Source organism: Enoplosus armatus, chromosome 11, assembly GCF_043641665.1.
Source record: "Enoplosus armatus isolate fEnoArm2 chromosome 11, fEnoArm2.hap1, whole genome shotgun sequence".
Taxonomy (NCBI): domain Eukaryota; kingdom Metazoa; phylum Chordata; class Actinopteri; order Centrarchiformes; family Enoplosidae; genus Enoplosus; species Enoplosus armatus.
In genome coordinates, this window is record NC_092190.1 from 1,408,904 (window position 1) to 1,416,157 (window position 7,254).

The following is a 7,254-nucleotide window of genomic DNA, read 5'->3' on the forward strand; positions in this document are numbered from 1 at the left end:
AGTCAGAGGATCACCAGAGCTATTGCAGTTCGTCCTGAGGGGGGGGGGCATGACATGACGGTCTGAACCACATCTCATGGTAATTCATTCAATATTTTGTTGTTGAGCTGTTTCAGTCTTGATCAAAGTGGTGGAACATCAGTGGTGGCGTGCTGCTAGTGTGGCTAACAGCTGTTCTGTGTATAAGAAGACGTCTCTCCAACGTCAAGATGTTCAAACTCCAAATGGCTGAAGAAGTTCTTACCCTGGTTCCACCAGCTGGAATGAGGATTTAAATCAGCTGCAGCAAACAGCAGTCGTTTGAGGCTTCATTTCGTTGTTGCTAACAATGAATCAATGTTCACCGTGAGTCGATTCCGTGAGTTCAAACTGTCTTTGGCGCTTTAATGTTTAGGCTGATGCATCTGAAGGCGAGAAGCCCCGCAGGGGGTCTTAAATGTGTGCGTACTGGATGGCTCCATACATGACATTTAATCAATCAGCAGCTCATGGAAGAGGCAAGAAACTGCTTTGTTCCTGTGTTGCAGGGTGGAGCTGAAGTTAAAATTAACTCCAGGAAAAGTGACCAACATTTTGTCGGCACACGCACAGCGAAACTTTTCTCTTTATTGGTTGTGTGTGTGTGTGTGTGTGTGTGTGAATGCATGCCTGTCTGTGGGTGCGTGAGTGTGGGTGTGAGAGTTTATTGAAGCGAGCTCTTTCTTCTTTCTCGTGCTTATGTGTTGTTTTATTAAAGCATGTCAGTCTGTCTTCCTCCTCCTCCTCCTCCTCCTCCTCCTGCTTCTTCGCCGTCCTCGGATGATAAAAGTCGAGCTGCGTGAAGAGGAGTTCTCTCTGGGGGAAGCATGCTCACATGAAGAGAGTGATCAACACTTAAAAATGTCCTTGAGCGTCTTCCAGGAATCTCGTCGTTCTAACATTAAGCGTTTCAGCACTCAAACACATTTAAAGTCGGAGGAATCCGTCCGAGGTCTCATTGCAATCAAAGGGGACGCAGCTTAAAATGTCTCCCATCGTTGCAGAAGTACACAGAAGTGGATTCATTCTGATAAATATTTTGAGCCGAAAGTTAACATTTGATGCCATTATACTGAAGAATTCGGGCCTCGAGTGTTTCTTGTTGCTGCTGCTGGAGGAACAGAAGAACAGACTTGGTCCACTTCAGCACGAGCCCGTGAACTCCGGAGGCGGTTTGAGCGGTCGGGTTTCGGGCAGCCTCGAATGCGTCTCGGATGCGTCTACGCAGCTTTTATGGGAGCTGATCTGAAGTCGCGTGAAGTGACTCAGTGCAAATGAGATCCAATCTTCATCCTCAGCCTGGCATCACCAGCCAGTCGCATGTCGGCTGCTTTGCATGGATGAATTTTTACAGTTGCTAAACTCTCCGAACATTCCGACGCATTTCGGAGCTGGTTCGGCGTCGGTATCCGTCACAGATGAGCTGTCTCGCTCATTTAGTATTATCTATTGTTTATCTGCGCTCGATATTGACTTAAAGTGCGATCCTCTCTGAGCGTTGAAGAAACTAGTAAAATAGTGTGAATCTAGTCAGAAACATCGGCTTCCTGCCGAGTGTGTGTGAGGGACGGAGTAAAACCACACATGCAGGCGGTGATCGATACACCTGCAGGGCCTGAACGCCGAGGCAAATATAAAGTGGAATCCCTGTTGGATCTCCTCGGGGGAAAAGACCGGGAGAAAAGGATCAGGAGACAGTAAACAAATGAAACGTTTGCGATCAATTTTGTGGTATCTTCCCCTGCCAACACACCCTCTGGTTTATTCTCTTGATATATAGTTTTACTCAAAGACGTGGCCTCGGGGGATTCATTGAAGGTGCGCAGAGAGTCGATATTTGACCTCAAAAAGCTTTTGATAAACTCACAGTTCCAGGTACAATAGTAATTTATCTCACGGCGCTGCGCGAAGCGAGGTGGAATTCATTAGCCGATTGTTGCCTGAAGGAGGAACGAGATAGGAACAAACGCTCCATAAGGCGTCGAAGCTAATCTTCCGCCGTCGACGTCAAAGCTGTGAGAGCTGTTTGTTCACCGAAGGTTGAGAAATGAGCCGACAGGAAATGGAAGATAATCAGCCGAGTGTCTGTTCCGTGACTTCAGGATGTTATAGCCGCCTGTCAGACTGTCAGAGGAGCCATCAGCGGACCCAGAGTGCCGCCATGTTGGAGGGCTGACAGCAAAACGGCCGATGTTAACCACCTCATCACCCTTTTTATCTTTCTGCCCCAAACAAGCAAGGGAATCTTCTAGCAACAGTGATAATGACGCAGTTTTCACCAAAAACAAGAGTCATGCAGTCATGCTAGCAGCTCTGTGAGGCTGCACTGACAGCAAAATCAGCTAACATCAAAACGCTAAAGGACTCACAATGACAATGTTAGCATGATAGCTGATGTTCCCCAGATGTGACGTTCATCATGTTCGCCAGCTCAGGTTAGCATGTTAGCATGTCACCAAACATTATTCCAGTGGTTTCCTGCAGCATCGGTACATTAGGATGTTATTGATGCTGACAGAAAGTCTCTCTGTCTGCGAGGACTGGATTAGCTGGCTCAGGGGCCCCCAGACCCTCAGTGGCCGATTGGTTTTTCGTTGATTGCAAATTTGTTTGGGAAATCAGATGTACTTTAGTGAATGGGGAGCCAAAATGGAGGATGTTATCATCGCTTATTAGCCGTGCGTCACCATCCAGTTTTATTTACGTTCCTCTGTCAAAAGTATAAATGGCTCCACAACGGAGACAGGAAGCAGTGGTACAAATATGTCCACAGCTGTCCCAGGTCTTTCCCCTCTTTACTGAACCAAATGATGATGATGATGATGATGATGATGAATCCTGAGAACAGTCCAGAGAGCTTTTGTGATTGACGAGCCTTAGCATGGCTGGCTAGTGTGTTAGCGGTTAGCTGGCCAGCTGCAGTAGTTGCTCCGCTAGTAGTCCACCGTGCCGCTCTCTCTGGTTTGACTGGGCTTAAAACTTGGAAATAAAGAGAAATGTTTTCTTTAATAAATTTTCTTTACATTCAGGACGCGACGCTGAGAGACTCTTGCCTGTTGTCCTCATGCTCTTGTGTGTTATGTTCAGATCGTGGGAGAGACGTCCATCGCTGTAAACACAGGGTACAGGGGAGGAGAGAGGAGTGATGGGAGGACGGGAGGGGGGAGAGAGGAGTGATGGGAGGACGGGAGGGGGGACAGAGGAGAGAGGAGTGAAGTCCTGCTCTCTCCTCCTTCATGACACCACCTCTCCCTCTTTCTTTTCCTCCTTCTCCTTTTTGCTGTGCCGTCATCGTCTCCCCTCCTTCACCTCTTCTTCATTTATTTTTTAATTTTTTTTTTACCACCTCCTCACCTCTCCTCCCCCCCCCCATTCTGTGTGTCCTCTCATCTACGTCCTCCCTCCTTCCCCTCTCTGATTTGTAATTAATCCCCTCTTCTGCCGACGCCTATCTCCGGAGGGATTTGTGAGGAATCCTTTAATTACCTCGTGCTTACCGGAACCACTTAAAAACGAAACTTTTTACTCCGATAACAGCCGAGTGACTGAGACGGCCGAACCTCCGAGGGAAGCCTGGAAGGACGCTCTGATTCGTGCACTTTGGACGAACAAGTGACGGCCTACTCGGTCAGCATCAGTTAGCCGAGGTTAAAAGGCTTCAAAAGTTTCCCGGGAAGTCAAGTATTTGATAAACGCTGCTCGTGAAAATTCTTGTCTGTGGCTGATTTTGCCTCATCTGTGTGTGTTTTTTGGGAGTGGAGAATATTTAAATGATTGCCTGTTTGAATAATTTATTGCTTAAAAAAAGAGGAAATATGTGTGTATTTAAAGGGTAATGATGTGTGTGTGTGTGTGTGTGTGTGTGTGGAGCAGCAGGTGCACCAATCAGAGCAGTCATGCCGACTGACATTTCACGACGGGATTTGCTCTCACAGAAAGCAGGCCGATGGATTATGACCCACCCAGAGGATTATAAACTCACAGCCTTCCTGATCTCAACACAAACACACGGCCATTAGTTTCACAGCGTGTGTGTGTGTGTGTGTGTGTGTGTGTGTGTGTGTGGGGGGGGGGGGGGGGCATATCAGAAATATTTAAGTCAACCCAATTACTGCATAACGAGCCAGTTGATTTCTGCAGGTTTTTACAAACATCAGGACTTCCTGTGAATGTGCGTTATTTTTCTATTAATAAACAAAGTTGGAGGAGTTCATTTCCATCAGTATTTATTTATTTATATCAGCGACTGTCCGTCCGTCTTCGTTTGAGACTGAAAAATGTAAGAAGTGATGGACGGACTACCATTCCCACTGACATTACCAAACATTACACCTGCTTTGCATCGGCATGCTAGCATTTACACCGTGAGCAAACGTTAGCATTTAACTAAGAGCACTGTTGTACTTAAGGACAGCCTCACACACACACTTCGTCTTTAAGGACAGCCTCACACACACACTTCGTCTTGTTCTGATGATGAACAATATTGGTCACTTCACTTGGAAAATGCAATCAGTTACATTTTACTAATGTCTGTAAAAATGTCTGCACACAAAGCCTGCACGCACACACACACACACACACACACACACACCTTCTGTAGTTAGCACATGTAGATTGAGGTGTTTACTGAGACTCAGCAGCCGGCCTGTTCAGAATGTCCGTCTTTTCGAGTGTCGTCACTTTTCATAAACTGTCCTCACTTCATAAAGACGCCCTCGCCTTACATAAAGTCCTCACACGGTCTTCAACTGATCGTGGTCCTCACAACGATAGAAGTAAAGGATCACACACACACATACATGTGTTGCTTGTTGGCCACTGCCATAAATGGACCAACGTTTTTTAAGCAACAAATATTCATATTATTCATATTTCAGGCTCAAACCTCTGCTGTGTATGTGTGTGTGTGTGTGTGTGTGTGTGTGAACAGCTCTCGGCTTGTGCTATTTTAAACAGCAGAAGACAGATGGGGCAAAGATAATTTCTTCACAAAGACAAATTGGATGGTTTGACAGTACTTGCTGTGGGCGAATCAGATTAGTACAATATCAGACTCTCTCTCTCTCTCTCTCTCTCTCCTCCCAAATTTTCATCACCACTTCCAGCTTGTGCACGTGGAGCTCCGAATTTATTTCAGTCCGAAAGTGAATCATTAGCGATGACGCACAGGAGACGGGGGTTATTTCAGTAAAAAGCCGCGGCGCTGCCTCCGTTATTCATCAGTGATCTGAATGTTTTTTAATGCCACTTCGGCCCTTCGCTCTGAATAAACTCTGTCACGTCTGCAGCTCTTTCTGACGTTCAAAGATTCACCGCAAAACATCAAAACATGTGCGACATTCGGGAGCAGCCGAGACCGCCCGGTGCTTGTTCTGCGCAGTACACAGCGCCACAGGTTTGAGCCTGGATCAGTGACCAGGGCTGGCCATCGTTTCAACACAGTTACCCGAGTTTTGGTCCTTAACAGTCTCTCTCTTCTGCATCATTTTGCCGTCGTCTTAAAGGAGCGCTTGCTGATTTTGCGCGGAAGGATTCGTTGACTGGGACGCCGACCGGTTGCATCGCGGGAAATGTAGGATCGGTTGACTCATAGAAAATCCAGATGCTTTTTAAATACATTGTCGTCGCCACACGTGCGGGTCCCCTGTTTGGTCAGATCACAAACCTCACTGCGATCTTGTCTTGATTTTCCGGGCTTCACGTCAGTCAGGGTCGGGCCTCCTCCAGTCCAGAGGGAGGCGGTGATGCAGCGCCTGCACAGACCGGGAGGAGTTCAGATCAGTCTGAGAGAGAGACGGCTGCATTCACGCCTCTTCAAACATCTGGCGAGAATCCGATCAGATTCCAATCAGCCTCTAATGCTCTAATGATCCACCTGAGACACAGTGACCGAGTGACATCCAGACCTGAGTCTCTTTGTACAGCTGAACCATAAAACCTCGAATGCTCGCACTGCCACATGAACACTTTCGGGAGCCCCGGAGAGTTGGTGTGTGTTGACGGATCACTGGTGTGTTTGTGAGCCACGTAAGTCAGTTTACACAGCTGAACAAAGCTTGGATTTTTCTTCTTTTTTTTTTTTTTTTACATTTCAGACTGTAGGGGACAAAACTTTCTCCGACCAAGAAATAAAAAACGAAGATTGATACACTATAAATATGCCAGAGAGGGCCGTGGAGAGCCCTCCCACCAGACGAATGAGGGGGCGTTTTACAGTAACCGCGTCAGTTCATTTTCTGCATGTTGATGCCGATTCTGGCCGCCAGCTTTCAGGTGCGTGACGCTGCAACAAGTCTCAGGGGGTCTGTGCCGGGGAGAGATTTGGGTCCGGGGACTTCAAAGACTTGGGGCCTAAACAGAAGAGCTGGGTTGTGCACAGCAGGGGTAACCACCTTTCAGCTTTCAGCAGGGTGCGAAATCGGCGAGGACGCCACCCGAGCGGACTTTCCTACTTTAGGAAGTGACGGCAATGAAGCGGACCAAATGAAGTTAAACCTGGTAAGTCACATCCCTGTTTACGTGACCTCGGCAGTGTCAAGGTTTCTGAGGGTCTGCCTGGGCCAAAGGGCGAAGGGCCAGACTGTTCAGAGACCAGGATCAGGCGCTACAGTATTCTGGTTTCTATCAGAGCAATCCAGCACGTCCAGGTAAGACTGGGATAAGGTCTTATATCCAGGTTTCTAAAAACCAAGATGAGCCTTTTGCATGAGCAAAACATAACCAGGAAGCCAGAGTACATGTAGAATTTGATGCACATTGATGAACTATAACGTATTTTGTCATTTACTTGTTGGAACCTCCAGCGATCCAGAACATGATCCAGACCTGCCAGGTCAACGAGGCCTGTTGAAATGAAACTCTCACACACATGGGAAACGCTTTCATCTCCAGATTTTCTTTTTACTTTGATTTGTAAAACAAGGAGGGGGGAAAAAAAAAAAAAGAACAGTTCCATACAGTTGACATACAAAAGAAACGTGACTTTCACCATCAAAACATCAAGTTCCAAAGTGGACACTGAGAACGCCTCCAAACCGGAGTGATGTTGTGGATCAGCAGAAAGGTGTGGATGGTCTTCACATCACTGCAACAGCGACAGAACTACGCACAGAGAGCGGCTACGTCACCTGGGCGGGACCAGGTCCATTGAAAGAACCCAGACCTGGGCCTGTTGGTCCAGTCCAGGATGAGCGACACAACAACGAGACGGTCCTTCACCTGCCACACCTGCAC